We start from the raw sequence: 18,992 nt of genomic DNA, 5'->3' as shown, positions 1-18,992 counted from the left end.
TCGGTATCTCACCCGCCTACCCATCCACCAGCCGCCACTCTCTCCATCGGGATCCCTCCCGATCCACCACCTCCCCTTGTTTTCAACCCCGAGCCAACCAGCGCTCGCCCCTGTCTCCATCAACTCCACGCAGCCAGCCGCTCACCCGGAGCAAGCAGCAGCCCCGCCGTCGTCAGGCCAGGACCTCCGCGTCGCTCCTCTTCTCCCACTCCCCCTGTTTCTTCTTGTTGCCCCCTGCCTCTCCCTGTGGCCTGACCTCTTGCCGCTGACAGGAACTGCCATGGCCGTCCCGACCCCCTGCTGCCTCGACGCCGAGCACCAGCAGGAACTGCTCGCCATCCCCTGCTCCTTTTCCTCTACATCTCCCTCCCCTTCTCCTGTAGCACTCTCAGCTCTCTCTTGTTCCTCTACAGGTCCCCGCCATGGACGCCAGTGCTCCCGCCTCCATTCCAGCGCGGGCAACGGAACCCCCGCGCTAGGATCCACGCCGGTGCCCCGGACCCGACCTCTTTAGCCTCATGCCGCCAGGATCCGGTGAGTCCTCACGCCGCTGCTCCTCCTGCAGACCACCACTACCCGTTTCCCTTTTTCCCTTCGTGTTCCTGCTCTCTGAAGTGGACCGCGTCGATCCTTGCAGGTCGCTGCCTTCGTCCAGCTCGAGATCCGAAGGATCCCCGCCGTCTCTGCCTCGACTTGCAGCTCCACCGCCGCCTGCGTCCTCGCCAAGACCTATCGCTGCAGCGCCCCGCATTGACTGAACCTATCTCTGCTTCGTTCGAGCAGAGACGAACGAACCGCGTCACCCACGCCTCCTAGGCCCAGATCTATCAGCCCAGCTGGCCTGCTAAGGCCCGATGTGAGCACCTCGCCTATCCCGCGCCCGTGTGCACGTTTCAACTATCCAACGCCCAGCAGATTCGGCCCGATTCATGTTTTTTTCCACGGAACGATTTTAACTATTTTTCTAGGAACTGCAGTTTTTCAGAAAACCCCTTATTGTTCATGCATTTAATAACTCCACAACCGTGCATCGGATTAAAATGAATTATATATGTAAAATGCTTAGAATTTTATCTAGTTTCATAATATGCTGCTTGCATCCATGTTTAAAATGTTTAAAATGCTGTTTGTTTAATTTTGCTCAAATGCCATGCTAAAATGATTTATTTCATAACTAATTAACCGTAACTCGGAATTTAATAAACTTTATATGTAAATGGGGTGGAAAAATGCATAGTTTAACATGGTGCACTTACTTTGCACGTTTAACAACTCTAAAATATGGTTTAGGGCAGAACAGTAGTAAATTTAAAATATGCATGTGGGGATTTTCCGGAATTGTTGTTTGTTGTTTCTGGCCTCATTTAAATTGCCTAGATAGGTAGATTTGTTATGTTTCACCACTTGCCATGTTTAACAACATTTAATATTGTTGGGTACATAAACAAGAGAGAACTAAATAATTGATGTGGTGTTTCTTCAATATGCAACTTGTTGCATATTGAGCTTCACTTAATTTGTAGTATTGTCTGTTGCACTTTGCCATGCCATGCCTCATTAAACCGGACATGCATCATATACTTGATTTTGCATCATGCCATGCTTATGTGATGGTTGTTTAGCATGTTGTTGCTTCTTTCCGGGTTGCTTCTCTCGTTAGCTTCGGTTTCGTTCCGGAGTTGTGAGGATTCGTTCGACTACGTCCGCTTGCCTTCTTCACGGACTCGTTCTTCTTCCTAGCGGGATTTCAGGCAAGATGACCATACCCTTGAAATCACTTCTATCTTTGCTTGCTAGTTGTTTCGCTCTATTGCTATGCCGCGCTACCTACCACTTGCTATATCATGCCTCCCATATTGCCATGTCAAGCCTCTAACCCACTTTTCCCAGCAAACCGTTGTTTGGCTATGTTACCGCTTCTGCTCAGCCCCTCTTATAGCGTTGCTAGTTGCAGGTGAAGATGAAGTTTGTTCCATGTTGGAACATGGATATGTTGGGATATCACAATATCTCTTATTTAATTAATGCATCTATATACTTGGTAAAGGGTGGAAGGCTCGGCCTTAAGCCTGGTGTTTTGTTCCACTCTTGCCGCTCTTGTTTCCGTCATACCGGTGTTATGTTCCTTGATTTTGCATTCCTTACGCGGTTGGGTGATTTATGGGACCCCCTTGACAGTTCGCCTTGAATAAAACTCCTCCAGCAAGGCCCAACCTTGGATTTAACATTTGCCACCTAAGCCTTCTTTCCCTTGGGTTCTGCAGACTCAAGGGTCATCTTTATTTTAACCCCCCGGGGCCAGTGCTCCTCTGAGTGTTGGTCCAAACTAGAGCACCGTGCGGGACCATCCCTTGGCAATTTGGGTTACGTCTGTACCTGTACGCTTAGCTTATCCGGTGTGCCCTGAGAACGAGATATGTGCAGCTCCTATCGGGATTTGTCGGCACATTCGGGCGGCTTTGCTGGTCTTGTTTTACCATTGTCGAAATGTCTTGTAAACCAGGATTCCGAGACTGATCGGGTCTTCCCAGGAGAAGGAATATCCTTCGTTGACCGTGAGAGCTTATAATGGGCTAAGTTGGGACACCCCTGCAGTGTATTATCTTTTGAAAGCCGTGCCCGCGGTTATGAGGCAGATGGGAATTTGTTAATGTCCGGTTGTAGAGAACTTGACACTTGACTTAATTAAAATACATCAACCACGTGTGTAGCCGTGATGGTCTCTTTTCGACGGAGTCCGGGAAGTGAACACAGTTTTTGGGTTATGTTTGACGTAAGTAGGAGTTCAGGATCACTTCTTGATCATTTCTAGCTTCGCGACCGTTGCGTTGCTCCTCTTCTCGCTCCTATTTGCGTATGTTAGCCACCATATATGCTTAGTGCTTGCTGCAGCTCCACCTCACTACCTTCTCCTACCCATAAGCTTAAATAGTCTTGATCTCGCGGGTGTGAGATTGCTGAGTCCTCGCGACTCACAGATTCTACCAAAACAGTTGCAGGTGCCGAGGATACCAGTGCAGGTGACGCAACCGAGCTCAAGTGGGAGTTCGACGAGGACCTTGGTCGTTACTATGTTTCATTTCCTGTTGATCAGTAGTGGAGCCCAGTTGGGACGAACGGGGATCTAGCATGTGGGGTTATCTTCTTTTCATTTGGATTTGACCGTAGTCGGTCTATGTGTGTATTTTGGATGATGTATGAATTAATTTATGTATTGTGTGAAGTGGCGATTGTAAGCCAACTCTTTATCCCATTATTGTTCATTACATGGGATTGTGTGAAGATGACCCTTCTTGCGACAATACCTACAATGCGGTTATGCCTCTAAGTCATGCCTCGACACGTGGGAGATATAGCCGCATCGTGGGTGTTACAATCTTGCTGAGGAAGATTGGGTTTTGTGCTGAAATAGGAATTGCTGGACCATCCTCCTTTCTGAGTATGTGGCACATCCTTGCTTTCTTCCAGGTATATCATGTTTCAAAATCATCCTCCACAAAGAATCAAACCTTGTATCTGAACCATACCTTTGACTGAAATTGCACTGTTGGTCTTGCACATAGCTTATCTTCTTTCTGATCTGATCATTTCTGTCATGAAGAGTGCACTCTGAGGCAAACTTGATTATCCATATTGTTGTAAGGAGTGCATGCTGATGCAAACATGATACTGACTGTCCATCCAGGATTCCTTTTGCATTCAGACGAGATATTCCAAATTTCACTGCAGTCTGCTGATAACTTCATTCTGTTTAACTGAGCTTCCATATATTTGAATTCCTTGCTGATTCTTCAGGTCCGGTGTTGGTTGACGAGCAACTTTAATGAGGGGAAAATAATGCCACACCGAAGGCCCAAAGAAAAAGAAAAAAACAAAAGAAGCGACGAAAACAACAAAACAAACACACAAGCATACAAATAATATAAATAATCAAGCAACATCACATGTTACTGCTACTCACACAATAATATGCATGCACACCTAAGCACACAAGTCTCACGGAAACTCCGCTATTACGATCTAATATGCTGTGGTGGTGTGCACGAAAGTGAATTCACGTGTGGAAGGAGTTGGTGTAACCAAGGCTACACCAAGCGCTGGCTGAACACCGGTCGCAATCGGATGGATACGGGGCGAGGACGGACTTGGTCATCAAGTAGCGAGACACAAGGTCACGACCACGTCATCATCAAGCGTACGAAGGGGAACCGTACACGTTCCAAAGAATGGAATTACAGGGCATTATAGCGGTGGAAAGCGGGGCCTTGCTGGCATTGCCCTTGTCTGATAACAAAGATCAGTAAGGGTTGCCAGAGGGATGGGATGGAAGGCACGATTCGGGATAGAGGCAAATCTATCACCGAAATAATATGGGTGGGTGGCGAAAAGATATCGACACGATACCTGAGCATAACTCCTGCAAATGGTGTCTGGAACACTTGGCACTAGGGCATCACTTTGCTGGGACAGAGATGACACCAAACACCAAAGAGCAGGCATGCAAAGAAGGAGGGTGCAGATAGTGGATCAAAAACGATGCCACCTACACTCACAAGATTAAACATTAGCGACAAGAAAATACTTAATATGCATGCTATGCAACAAACAAATGCAGCAATCAAGTGCAACAACCCACCCAGACTCTATACTACCGCATTCTAACGTTCGCGCGGGCTAGGGCATCCTACAGCCAGACCTGCTCTGATACCAAGCCTATGGCACCCTGGCTCAGAGAAACCGGAACGCCCCGTATTCCAGCCCAGAGATCAAGGAGAAGTCTTCTGGAATACGGCACTGCTTAGCATAGAACAAATCAGCTCTTTATTGCAATCTATTGGGGTACAAGGGGATTACATCGGCACAGCGATGCTACGCCTGCCATGGTTGCTCTATACAAGCAGCAGAACAACACGATGCAGTGGAATGACTACTAGCAGCGGAACAGCGACGACGGTGATGAACTCCAATCCGCACGGACTCTGGCTAGAACGCTTATCCTAGCACGCAAACAAGGGATCCACGGCAAACAAGCAATCATATCCGGCATGTCCTACTAACTGGCATGACACGCCAGGTCAGTACATTGAATGTACTTGCAAGCTCACAGCAACCAGAGCAATCAAGACAAACAATAGCATGGCAATTACAGGTTAACAAGGATTAACATGATACTATCAGATCAATCATAGCATGAACAAGATGATACAGCTAGAATAATATGAGCGTGGCATGAACATATGAACATGATAATACTAGCATGCAACATGATGACGCTATCATGCACCAACTTACTCTGCTCGGGTTACATCGTAACCATCACCTACACAAACTTACCATCACAGACATCACACGATCATCTCAGGATCCAATCAAGCTTGGTATTAACAATACCGTAGTAATCATTCATGACCACAAGGAGCTTGACCTTCACCCTTGACTCTCGCATAACACCACAAATATCCAACAAGTTGGTATTCACGATACCACAGTGATCCTCTTACGATCACATAAATATCAACTAACTTCTTTCATCATCGAACCGGGGTTGTTATTAAGCACATTATTATTATTACTGTTGACCCATAGTGTGACCACCTACGAACTGGGCCCATATCCGTGGGCGCGGCTATCGATAGATTTAACACACACACTCTGCAGAGGTAGCACACTGTATCCACACCACGGAACTCTGGCCTCGCACTCCCATTCGGGTGGACCAAAGCGTTCTGACAAAACCGTCCTACTGCCATGACACTCTCCCAGCCACTCCGACCAACACCCCGTATGGGTTCAGTCCTGGGTGGCCCGGGCCTACCAAAGGTCTTACGGCCACCGTCGTGGCAAAACAAAAACGGTCCCAAACGGGGACAAAAGCGCGCAAACAACTTGGGCACACAAGGCTTATGCCGTCCTACCCGGCCAAGGTAGCGCCCGTGCATAACCTTCCCTCGTTGGAGGCACCGGCGAGAGGCATGAGAATAGACTGCTAGGGCCCTGCCCATACCCAAGGCAAATGTGGTTGCACTGGTCAGCTCAATATGGTGGCACCATGACTCAGCCAACAGTTGTTCAAGTTCAATTAAGTCCGGTTAAACTTGAATGCAATATGCCGAGTCATATGAAAATAATAGGATGCAACTACGATGCATGAGCGTGATATCAACATAAACATGGATGCAACATAAATATTATGCATAACAACAGTGAATTATTTACTCAAATGAGCATGGCATACTAACGAGCATAATTATCACAAGCATAACACTACTCATAAATAGATCATGACCACTAGCATCGAGAATAGATACCATGCAATGACATAATGATAATACTACCATGCAAACATTTAACCAACTAGATGCAAACGAACAGGCATAGCAACGGTACTCAGAGCAGACGACAGTCATGCACCGAAGACCATCACCAACATCAACATGTACTACTACCAAGCATGAAAGTAATACGAGCAAGACAAATGCTAACTAGATGCATCGAAACATAACACGAAGGTTAACACGAAACCATAAGTAGTACCGAAACAACGATAACAGTTGCAGTTAAACAAACAGACAGTTATTAAATGTTCAAGTTGAAAACCATGGCTACTGCATGACTATCATGCAAGTGGATGTTGTGGCTTGCCTGGGGATGGAGAAGGCTCCGGGAAGAAGTGCGGAATGACCGCGGAAGGAAACGTCTGAAAGGGTACTCTCTCGGAGGTGGCTGATTGGGGCAAGGCAAAATGGTCATTTTCAGAATGTTAAAACATAGTGAAAATGGTGGGAACAGAACGGGCTCGACGAGACGAAGACGTGGGCGTTGGATTCACCTCGATCGGAGTTACGGTTGCGGAGTTATGAGATGTAGAAGATCAGGGACTTTTCTGCAAAAATAATATTCACAGCCGGGTCCCTGAGTGGATAAGACAGAGGCGCAAAATTAGAAATACGCCTTCTCACTAAGAAAACGCATTCAGGGTTGAAAGAGAGAGGAATACGCTTTCAATAAGAGAAAACGTACTATGAGCTGAAGCAAAGAGAAAATACGCTTTCTGAAATAGAAAATGTATGTGTGGGTTTACGCCTCCACTTAATCCACTCAGCAGAGGCGGGACCGGGCCTAGGGTCGCTGATGTGCGGGTCCCACGGGTGGGCCCCGTCACTTATCCATGTTAGCGTGGCGAGGTCAACGCGGGGCCTGCGGCTGGCTCACTGACGTGTGGGGCCCGCGAGGCCCGCTAGCCAGCTTTAAGGGAGGGGCGTGGGCGTCGTCTTCCTCCTCGCTTGCGCCCGCGAGGCAGAGGCACGGCCGGCGCCCGACGGCGACTGCGGCCAGCTCCGGCCACCCCTCGCGGCGCTCGACCTACCGGCGTGCTCAGGGGAGGGAGCCGCACCCGTCTGTGGGCAGAGCGGTCGCCGGAGAGCACGGGGAAGGGCAGAGCACGGGGCACGGCGGAGGAGGGCTTCGGGTGGAGATGGGCATGTGGCCCGGGTGGCTCCGGTGAGAGGGCGAGGGCACGGGGAGGATCGTGGTGGTCCGGAGAGTTCTCTGCTGGCGACAGAAAGGAGGGGGAGGCTCGGCTTCGACCGAATTTAGCCGAGGCCGTGCGGCGGCCATGGCGGCCTACTACGGCAAGGAGGGGCTCCGGGGCTCGGGAGAATAGCTAGGGAGGGGCCTGGGAGTGATGTGAGGCCGACGGTGAGGTCGGGGCACCTCGGGGTGGGCTTATATAGCCGTGGCAAGGCGGTTCGAGCTCGGTTGCCACTGCGGACGCGTGATCGGCGCCGCGGACGCGTGTGCTCGCGGCCAAGCTCGAACGGCAATGAAGGGGAAATGGACGAGGGTCACGAAGACGAGAGGGGCTCGGGGACAAGAGAGGGAAGCCGCCGCGGCGCGAACAAAGCCGGTCGGCTACAATTCGCCCGTGGGCGCACGGCGACGAGCGCCGACGAGGAAGCGGACGGAGGGGGAGATGGCTCCAAGGGGACGTAGACGACGTGGGGAACACGCCGGACAGGCTCTCACGCGCGAAGACGATGAGCCCGAGCGGGGCCAAGGCAAAACGACACCCTGGGCGCGGCCAATGCTGCCAGAGCGCGTGCAAACGACGCGGTCACCACTGTGCCCGGCAAGGAGGGGACGCGAGAGGCTGCATCGAGCTGTCTAGTGACTAGTCCCTGCATAATAGAGGCCGAGGGAGTTGATGGATCGACAAAAGGAGCCAAGGAGATGAATGAGGGATCGTCTGAAGCTTGTTGTATCAGTTTTGGATGAGCGCTGGTGATCAACAGCAACTTGATTGGGTCAAATGGGGTTGTCTGGGATGATTAGGATAGGAAGGACTACGGTCCTGGAATGTTTGAGGGTAATTGGACCAAGATAAATCATAGTTGCTTCACAACTGCATATTTGGTCCAGAATCAAGATCATGATGGTGCACTCAAATGGAGAAGCCACTTGAGCTGAAATTGGCAAGGCAGGGTTATTTGGCCATATGAAGATGTTGCAAAAGGTTTCATACCAATTGGATAAACCAAAATGGTACTTCCTTCACAAACATTTCCACTAACCAGAAACTTCCAAAATTCTAGAGGAAAATTGGCTAGATGGAATATGCCCAAATTGGGTGGAGATAGGTTATATGAATAAGAGAAGGCCTAGGAAAATTTACAGCCATAATGGAGCAAGATAAAATATACTTGCTTCACAAACTGAAATTTTGGACAGAAGCAAAGATTTGAAGCTGTGCTCACATGGATGCATTGCATGAGCTCAAATCTTGTGGAGAGCTTTTATTTGATGATATGAAAGGCCATGCAAAAATTCAACTCAATTGGATTAACCTAGCTAGTACTTCCTTCACAACCAATTCCCTTAGGAACTTTGAAAAATTGCTCAGGAATATTTACTAGGCAGATTAAGTTGAAATTTGTCATGAGGCAATTATTTGGACATGAAAAGGTTTCTAAGAAGTTTGGATTCAATTGGGCAAAGATAAATGGCACTTGCTTCACAATCTGCCATTCAGGCTAGAATAGGAAATGAATTATTTGAGCATGATGACAAACATGGCAAATGAAATATTTTGCCACATTTGAGGAAGATATGACCCAAGCAATTTATGAGAATTATTTGGGAATTTTAGGAGTGACAGAAATATAGGTTGCTTCACAACCTAGGGCAATTAGGGTCATCCCTTTAATAGAAAAGGAATATTCCCAATAAAAAGTATGTTGGGATTTGGGCTAGGATGAAAATGGAAAGGTCTAGGGAAGGATTTGGGTATGACAAGCCACTCTGGAGGCAAAGGAGAGGTCATCTTCCTCAGTTTCCAGACCACAAAGCCACGGAGAAAGAAAACTCAAGCAAAAATCTCAGAAAATCTAATGAAAAAGAAAGGGCCAAAAATCAGGCTGTGACATGTTGTGTCTCTACCTTTACGGCGAGGTAGTGCGGGGTAGTGTTCGGCTTGAGCTGCTGTCTTGTCACGGCCACGTAGTGGTCGGTCCGCCGCGTTATGCACTGATAGTACGGGCTCCAACGCCTCGTCGTCGAATTGAGGTAGCACCTTACGCTTTGGGTAACTCTTGGTTGGGCAATCGAGGCTGTATTCCTCGGCTGCTAGGACATTAGTCCACATGTCGTTGAGCAGATCTTGGTCAGCTTCAAGCTGCTGCTGTTTCTTTTTCAGGCTCCTTGCAGTGGCTATCAGCCGGCGCTTAAAGCGCTCCTGCTCAAGGGGTTCCTCAGGCACGATAGTAGATGAGTTCCCGCAGCACGACGGCGTGGTGACGGTGGTGGTGAAGAACAATCTCCACAGGGCTTCGCTAAGCACAACGGAAACTAGACGGAGGATAAACTAGAGGGGACGGGTGTCGGTGTCAAAACCGGCAGATCTCGGGTAGGGGGTCCCGAACTGTGCGTCTTAGGATCGATGGTAACAGGAGACAGGGACACAATGTTTACCCAGGTTTGGGCCCTCTCGATGGAGGTAATACCCTACTTCCTGCTTGATTATCTTGGATGAATATGGGGTTACAAGAGTTGATCTACCTCGAGATCGTAATGGCTAAACCCTAAAAGTCTAGCCTGTATGATTATGATTCTGATTGCCTGTACGGACTAAACCCTCCAGTTTATATAGACACTGGAGGGACCTAGGGTTATACAGAGTCAGTTTACAGAGGAAGGGATCTTCATATGCGAACGCTAAGCTTGCCTTCTATGCAAAGGAGAGTCCCATCCGGACACGGGAGGAAGTCTTCTGTCTTGTATCTTCATGGCCCATCAGTCCGGACCACGTCAGATAGCCCGGACGCCCGAGGACCCCTTAATCCAGGACTCCCTCAACGGGGTTGCCGGCACATGGCTTGGTGAATCTTGATGTGTTCCGGGTGCTAGCCCTACCCCTCTATTTATATGTTGAGCCCTGGGGTCGTTTCTTGGCGAAAGAGCCTCCTCAAAGTCGGTTTAGCCCGCAAGGCAAGAGTCCTTCTCGGACTCCAGGACCAGACGCCAGGGTCCTCGGCGTCTGGCCCTGGCCTCCACAAAACTTCCTTTTGCACATTCCTAAAGCCCTGTGGGCTTTACCGCTTGGCCCAAATAAAGTGTTCTCACACCAGAACATTTTGGGAAACATCCGAGACCCCTTCCGGTGAATTCCGGAACCCTTCCGAAGACCAAACACTATTATCCCATATATCAGTATTTACCTCTAGACCATTCTGGAGCTCCTCATCATGTTCGTGATCTCATCCGGGACTACGAACAACATTTGGTCACCAACATACATAACTCATATAATACTATATCATCAACGAACGTTAAGCGTGCGGACCCTATGGGTTCGAGAATGATGTAGACATGACCGAGACGCTTCTCCGGTCAATAACCAATAGTGGGACCTTGATGCCCATATTGGTTCCTACATATTCTACGAAGATCTTTATCGGTCGAACCTTTATGACAACATACGTAGTTCCCTTTGTCTGTCGGTATGTTACTTGCCTGAGATTCGATCGTTCTGTAATACATCATCCCGTAACTAACTCATTAGTCACTTTGCTTGCAAACTTCTTGTGATACTGTATTACCGAGAGGGCCCATAAATACCTCTCCGTCATACGGAGTGACAAATCCCAGTCTCAATCCATGCCTACTCAACAGACACCTTCAGAGATACCTGTAAAGCACCTTTATGACCACCCAGTTAAGTTGTGACATTTGATTGCACATAAGGCATTCCTCCGGAGTCTGGGAGTTGCATGTGTTGGGGAACGCAGTATTTCAAAAAAATTACCTACGATCATGCAAGATCTATCTATGTGATGCATAGAAACGAGCGGGAGAGTGTGTCTACGTACCCTCGTAGACCGAAAGCGGAAGCGTTAAGTAACGCAGTTGATGTAGTCGAACGTCTTCGTGATCCAACCGATCAAGTACCGAACGCACGGCACCTCCGCGATCTGCACACATTCAGATCGGTGACGTCCCTCGAACTCTAGATCTAGCTGAGGCCAAGGGAGAGTTCTGTCAGCACGACGTCATGGTGACGGTGATGATGAAGTTACCGGCGCAGGGCTTCGCCTAAGCACTACGACAATATGACTGAGGTGTAAAACTGTGGAGGGGGGCACCGCACACGGCTAAAGATCAACTCGTGTCTATGGGGTGCCACCTCCCCCGTATATAAAGGAGGGGAGGAGGGGGCCGGCCGGCCTCATGGTGCGCCCCCAAGGGGGGATCCTACTCCTACTAGGAGTAGGTTCCCCACTTTCCTAGTCCTAATAGGAGGGGGAAGGAAGGGGAAGAGGAGAAGAAGGAAAAGGGGGCCGGCCCCATTCCCAATTTGGATTGGGCTTGGGGGGCGTGCCCCACCTCTTGGCCGCCTCCTCTCTCTTCCACTAAAGCCCATGTAGGCCCATTAAGCCCCCGGGGGGTTCCGGTAACCCCCCGGTACTCCGAAAAATGCCCGAACTCATCCGAAACCTTTTCGGTGTCCAAACATAGCCTTCCAATATATCAATCTTCATGTCTCGACCATTTCGAGACTCCTCGTCATGTCCGTGATCACATCCGGGACACCGAACAACGTTCGGTACATCAAAACACATAAATTCATAATACCGATCGTCATCGAACGTTAAGCGTGCGGACCCTACGGGTTCGAGAACTATGTACACATGACCGAGACTCATCTCCGGTCAATAACCAATAGCGGAACCTGGATGCTCATATTGGCTCCACATATTCTATGAAGATCTTTATCGGTCAAACCGCATAACAACATACGTTGTTCCCTTTGTCATGGTATGTTACTTTCCCAAGATTCGATCGTCGGTATCTCAATACCTAGTTCAATCTCGTTACCGGCAAGTCTCTTTACTCATTCCGTAATGCATCATCCCGCAACTAACTCATTAGTCACATTGCTTGCAAGGCTTATAGTGATGTGCATTACCGAGAGGGCCCAGAGATACCTCTCCGACAATCGGAGTGACAAATCCTAATCTCGATCTATGCCAACTCAACAAACACCATCGGAGACACCTGTAGAGCATCTTTATAATCACCCAATTACGTTGTGACATTTGGTATTCGGGAGTTGCATAATCTCATGGTCATAGGAACATGTGTAAGTCATGAAGAAAGCAATAGCAAGAAACTAAACGATCATCGTGCTAAGCTAATGGATGGGTCTTGTCAATCACGTCATTCTCTAATGATGTGATCCCGTTTAATCAAATGACAACTCATGTCTATGGCTAGGAAACTTAACCATCTTTGATTAACGAGCTAGTCAAGTAGAGGCATACTAGTGACACTCTATTTGTCTATGTATTCACACATGTACGAAGTTTCCGGTTAATACAATTCTAGCATGAATAATAAACATTTATCATGATATAAGGAAATATAAGTAACAACTTTATTATTGCCTCTAGGGCATATTTCCTTCAGCATGATCTCATGGTCGAAGAAACATGTATTTGACATTAAAAAAGCAGTAGCAATAAACTGAACGATCATATGCTATGCTAACAGTTGGGTCTTGTCCATCACATCATTCCTAATGACGTGATCCCGTTATCAAATGACAACTCATGTCTATGGTTAGGAAACCTTAACCAACTTTGATCAACGAGCTAGTCTAGTAGAGGCTCACTAGGGACACGGTATTTGTTTATGTATTCACACATGTATTTAAGTTTCCGGTCAATTCAATTCTAGCATGAATAATAAACCTTTATCATGAATAAGGAAATATAATAATAACAACTTTTGTCATGGTTATCTCGCGGGCAGGTTTGCGAGATGACAGATGCCACGGGGTGGCTTGAGGTGAGGGCAAGACTGCTGTGGAGATTAAGGGACGGGATTGGGAAAACAACACGTGGTGATTTACCCAGGTTCTGGGCTCTCCGGAGAGATAATACCACTACTCCTGCATGTCTGAATATATATGCGGTGTACATGTCTAGCAGTACAAAGTGCTCCTAGAGCTGTATCTGAGATCAGGTAGAAGAGAGCTATGTGCTCATCTACTAGTACATGTGTGTGTGGCGTGAGTATGCTAGCCAGGGAGTGTGAGCGTGTGTGCTCTTGTGGCTTCTGGCCAAGTGAGCCTGTGAGCATGTATGCATGCGTGACAGTGTCCACGATGAATGGATGGATGTTGACTTTGTAGTGTGAGCTAGCTTACACCTAATGCTAGGTGGGCATGGGTGTGTGCTTGGGATGTAAGCTACAACGTGTAGCTTACATCACAAGCTATGCTTGCTTGAGAGCTAGGCTAGGTATTGTCCCTGGGTCATTTTATAAATCAATGTTCAGGAGACAAAGTACACTGTAGATGATGCCATGTGTGACGAGCGAACAATGTATGCTTTATCAGCAATAGTGGTCGCGGTATGTCCGTCTTGTCGGTGTCATTTCAGATGGGACGCCGTAGTTGACTTCGCGTAGCAGGCCGGCTGGAGCAGCCGGACAGGGAGCCGGCCGGGCGGCCGGGATGGTGAGTTCGGCCGGGTTGAGCAACCCGGCCAAGTGCGAGCCGGATTGAGGGGCGTTGCTGGCCCCGATGTTTTTGAAGCGTCGTTCGCCGTCTTGGGCCTACCCAGGGGTCATCCTCCCGACAGTAGCCTCCGAGCCTCCGGGCAATTTGGAAAAGTTGCGTGGAGGGTTTTAGCGGGCATCGATGTAGTAGATGACGTCGAAGATGTCGATTGCAGCCGACGGCAGGCGTGCAACAGGCGTGGCGTGTTCCGAGTGGGGGCGTGCGAGCGCACCCACTGGGTGTAGCCTCCGGGCAACTTGGAAAAGTTGGGCGGAGGGTCTTGTTGTTGATGATGAAGCCGATGGTGACGTCGAGGGCGTCGGGCGCGGACACGGGATCCGCCGGCTGATGGGCGCGGGGCCCTGCCAGACACGGACACGGAGTCCGCCGGCTGATGGGGGCGCGGGGCCCTGCCTGGCGCGGACGTGGAGTCTGCCGGCTGAGTGGGGGCGCGCGAGCGCACCCACTGGATGTAGCCTCCGAGCCTCTGGGCAACTTGGAAAAGTTGCGCGGAGGGTCTTGTTGTTGATGAAGCGGACGGTGGCATCGGAAACGCTAGTTGCAGCCGGCGTCGGGCGTGCAACCCGCGTGTAGCTTCCGAGCCTCCGGGCGAGGAGGGGGTTCCCCACAGCGATGATCGTGCAAAAGACAAGGTTAGTCTGTGCAGATATATCAAACATTTGCTTTCAGCATTGTAAGTTTTATGCGGAGGGTGCCGACTCAGTTTCGTCCGAGCCCCCTTCAGTCTTTTTCATGTCCCCTTCGCTCTTTGGCTTTGCCTCTTATTAGCTAGACAGTCCGGAGCCGGTCTGTAGCTGTTACGAAGAGTGGTCGCGGAGTGAAGCGTATAATACTCGGACTACAGGAGCGGATTTGACCGAATAGATACATATAAAGGAAACGACCGGGTTGCCCAAGCCGTCTTCTCCCGAACATTTTTCACGTGGGGTGACCTCCAGCTTTTGCTCTCGCTTAGCCGGACATCCGCGTGACGGTCTGTGGACCTCCGGTACCGTATGCACTACTAAGCCGTCTCCGGGAACAAACATATCGGGCCGAGCGGCCAGCCTCCGGGCCAAGACTAGCTGGCACCGGGGCGAACAGTAATGCAACTGTAAAGAAGCGGATGTGGTCCCCGAGCGTCGCTTGGGTTATCCGGATTTGTGTACACGGTGCAAAAATATGCGGATGAGGAGCTCACATCGCTTTGGCGCTGACGAGGCGGAGGTTGCCGAAGACAGCCGGCGCGCCTTGGCGCTCACGGAGCGTGCCGGCACACCCGCTGGGGTAGCCTTCGAGCCTCCGGATGCTCGAAGGGGGGCCAGCTGGTCGGGCCCGACCGGCTAGGCGACGGAGCGGGGCTGAGCCGGCCAGGCGTCCAGGCGGGCGGGATCTTGCCTGGTGTCGAAGTAGGCAGGCAGCCCAGCAGGCCAAGTGGGCGTAGCTCGCGGTCTTTTTCTTCTTCTATCCGGCAACATTCTTTTTTTAGCCGGCTTGGGTACTTTTTTTAAGCCAGCGTGGGCAGCCGGCCCACTATCTCTCTGTTTTCTTTTGTCTATCTCTTTCTTCCTGGGGAACCCGGCCGAAGCGGAGCAAGGGGAGCCAGCGCGCGCGAGGGTCGTTGGAGGCGCGCGGGAGTCGGACCTAGCGCGTCGTAGTGAGCCGGACGAAGGCGTGGTCCAGGGCGGAGCCGGCCCGGCGGGGTGCACCCGGCAGGCGCGACGGATGCGGCCGAAGGCGCGGCAACCCGGCAGGGGCTCTGGAGGCCAGCGGCGCGGCGCGGGAAGGCGGCCGGAGGTGCGACGACCCGGCATGGAGCTCGAGAGGCCGGGAGGCGGGCAGAAGCCAGCCGACCGGGAAGCGGGTGGAAGCCGGCCGACCGGGTGGCGGGCGGAGCCGGCGCCCGGGGCGGCAAGTCGGCGTGTGCCGTGTACGCGAGGGCGGAGCAACACAGAGGAGGTCGGGCGGCGCTCGGTGGAGGGGTGCGCGGGGAGGAGAGCTGGGCGCGGGCTCGGGGAAGTCGGCCAGCTCGTCGGAGCCGTGGATGGGCGAGGCGGCGGGATGCGTGGCCACGGGACGGAGACGGCGCGGAGGCCGGGTCGCGGGCGCCAGCCGGCGAGCGCGCAGGAGCCGGCCGGGGCGGGAACCGGACACGGCAGAGGCGAGGCGGACGCGGCTGGCGGGACAGAGCTGGTGTCCGGGGCGCGGCCTGGAAGGACGCAGGGGCCGGCAGGCGTGCCGGAGACGGCGAGCGCGTGGCAGCCGGCCGGGAAGGACGCAGGAGCTGGTAGGTGGAGCCAGCGCGGAAGGCGGCAGCGGCGAGGCGTACACCAGCGCGGGGCGGCGGGGCTCGCGCGGGGAGGAGGGTTGGGGCCGGAGCGGGATGAAGCCGGAGGCGGGGGCACCGGTAACCCGGCGGCCAGGTGTGGGTGAAGCTGGCCGCGGGGCGGGAGCCGGGCGCAGCGACCCGGCGCGGGGAGCCGGCAGCTGGCTGATGCCGGCGGGCGCTGAAGTCGGCCAGGTTGGAGAAGACGGCCGCGAGGAGGACCCGGTGCGTGTGGGAGCCGAAGCGGAGGATCCAACGTGCGGGGGAGCGAGTCCGGGAGGAGGCGGCCAGGCGAGGCGTGGACGCCGAGTGAGGGAGCCGGCCGGGGGCGCAGCGGCGAGCGGGCCCGGCATGGGGCGTGGGCGAGGCGGCGGGGGCCTTGCTGGGCGTCGCGCGCAAGCAGGGGAGCGAGAGGAGGCGTGCGTCCATGGCAAGGCGGAGGCGGACGGTTGCATTGCAGTGCTAGGGAATAGCAGCAGCGGCAAGTGCTATCGCAGAGAGCAGCAGCAAGCAGCCTCGGCGGCATGAGCTGCGGTAGCAACGGGGAACTGCCGAGCGAAGCCGGAGCAGCGCGCGGAGGGGCGCAGCTGGCTGGAGCGAAGCAGCGCGGTGGAGCGGGCGCACGGCCGCGGACGGAGCAGCAGGACTATGTGGCGCGTACGGGCAGTGTCTGACTTGCTTAGTGTCTGGCTTATGTACGGGACAGATCCGAGTAGTGTATGACTATTATATGGCCATTATCTGACTATTGTCTGGCTAGTGTATTGGCATGATACGGGAAGTGTGCAGGCAATATCTGGCTTGCATCTAGCCATTGCATGAGCGGAGGAACGATACGCAGCGCATAGAGGAGCGAACGCGCGGCCGTGGATGAAAACGGCCGACCGAAACGAGGCCGCGCGGCGTGCGCGCGGACGGATGGCCGGCGTCGCAGCGGTGGTAACAAAGAGGCTGAGGGCGAGGCCGACGACGAGGACGCGATGCTCCGCGTGGCCGCCTCGGGGGGGTTGATGTCGAGCCCTTGAGCGCGTCCGGAGAGATGACGGCAACGTCGCGGCGGAGACGATGAAGATGGCGAGGCCGACGATGAGGACGCGCTGCTCCGTGCGGCCACCCCGGGGGCGAGTTGATGTCGAGCCCTCGAGTGCGGCCGGAGAGACGGCGGCGTCGCAGCGGAGATGATGACGATGGTCCCGCCCGGACCGCGGTTCCGCGGCAGCTTGCCCCATGGTGGGCGTCAACTGTCGTGGTTATCTCGCGGGCGGGTTTGTGAGACGACAGATGCCACGGGGTGGCTTGAGGTGAGGGAAAGACTGCTCTGGAGATCAAGGGACGGGATTGGGCAAACAGCACGCGGTGATTTACCCAGGTTCGGGACTCTCCGGAGAGATAATACCCCTACTCCTGCATGTCTGAATGTATATGCGGTGTATATGTCTAGCAGTACAAAGTGCTCTTAGAGTTGTATCTGAGATCAGGCAGAAGAGAACTATGGGCTCATCTACTAGTACATGTGTGTGTGGCGTGAGTATGCTAGCTAGGGAGTGTGAGCGTGTGTGCTCTTGTGGCTTGTGGCCAAGTGAGCCCGTGAGCATGTATGCATGCGTGAGAGTGTCCATGATGAATGAGTTAATTGCACAGAAGTACCACAATTGGGGCATCACATGCAGATTGGTACCACGATTGCTAATTTTTGCATGTCAGTACCATGATTGCTCCAGGTTTTTTCAAATAAGGCTAAAACGCGTATTTATACGTATTGACGCTCGATCCGACAGCTCGGGCCCACCCGTCAGGTGCCACGCTGGCCAATCGGCGCGTGCCCGCGCGCTGACTAGGACGAGCCGGTGCGCTGCTGCTCTCCAACCCGGTCCGGTCGCATCAGCTCGCCCCCGCCGCACCTCCTCTCCTCACTCGCTCGAACCCTAGTCTATGGCGTCGGCGACTCCGGCAGGCGGCGGCGAGGGCATCCACGGCGGCGGTGAGATGCCGTTCTGGCCTCCTAGCGGAACGGCTGGCGTCGACGGCGATGGCGGCGACGACTCCAGCTCCGCGTACTCGACCGACGATGAGGAGGAGTCGATGTTACTCAGCATGGAGTAGCGGTTGCGGTTGGCGCAGCAGTGGGTGGCGAACCCTAGCAGCAGCCATGAGTTGACGCATGGACTTGGCGGCGTGCTGTAAGTACCCTTGTCCTCCTCCTGCTCTGGTTTATCCAATTGGGGATTTTTAGGGTTTGTTCATCTTCTTGTTTATCCAGTTGGGGATTAGGGTTTGTCCAATTGTAGTGACTAGTATAGGACAATTACAGTAACCTAGTAACTCAGTGCATTGCACTCTCAAATTAGTTCAATTACAGTAACAATTTGGGATTATGACCTTGTCTTTTTCCTTGATTTTGCTATTGTGCTGAAATAGTAAAGTACATTGTTCTGTACTGTAAATATTAGACTTACAGGTTACTTTAGTAGCATTGTTCTGTGCTGAAATAGCATCTGTAATAGTAGAGTTAATAGTAAATATTAGACTTACAGGTTACTCTAAATTGTTCTGTACTGTACTGTTGCTCTCCAAATTAAGAGTAATTATAATGAATACATGAAATTTAAT

The sequence above is a fragment of the Aegilops tauschii genome, chromosome 2 (assembly GCF_002575655.3).
Source record: "Aegilops tauschii subsp. strangulata cultivar AL8/78 chromosome 2, Aet v6.0, whole genome shotgun sequence".
Taxonomy (NCBI): Eukaryota; Viridiplantae; Streptophyta; class Magnoliopsida; order Poales; family Poaceae; genus Aegilops; species Aegilops tauschii.
This window is presented reverse-complemented; position numbering follows the sequence as displayed.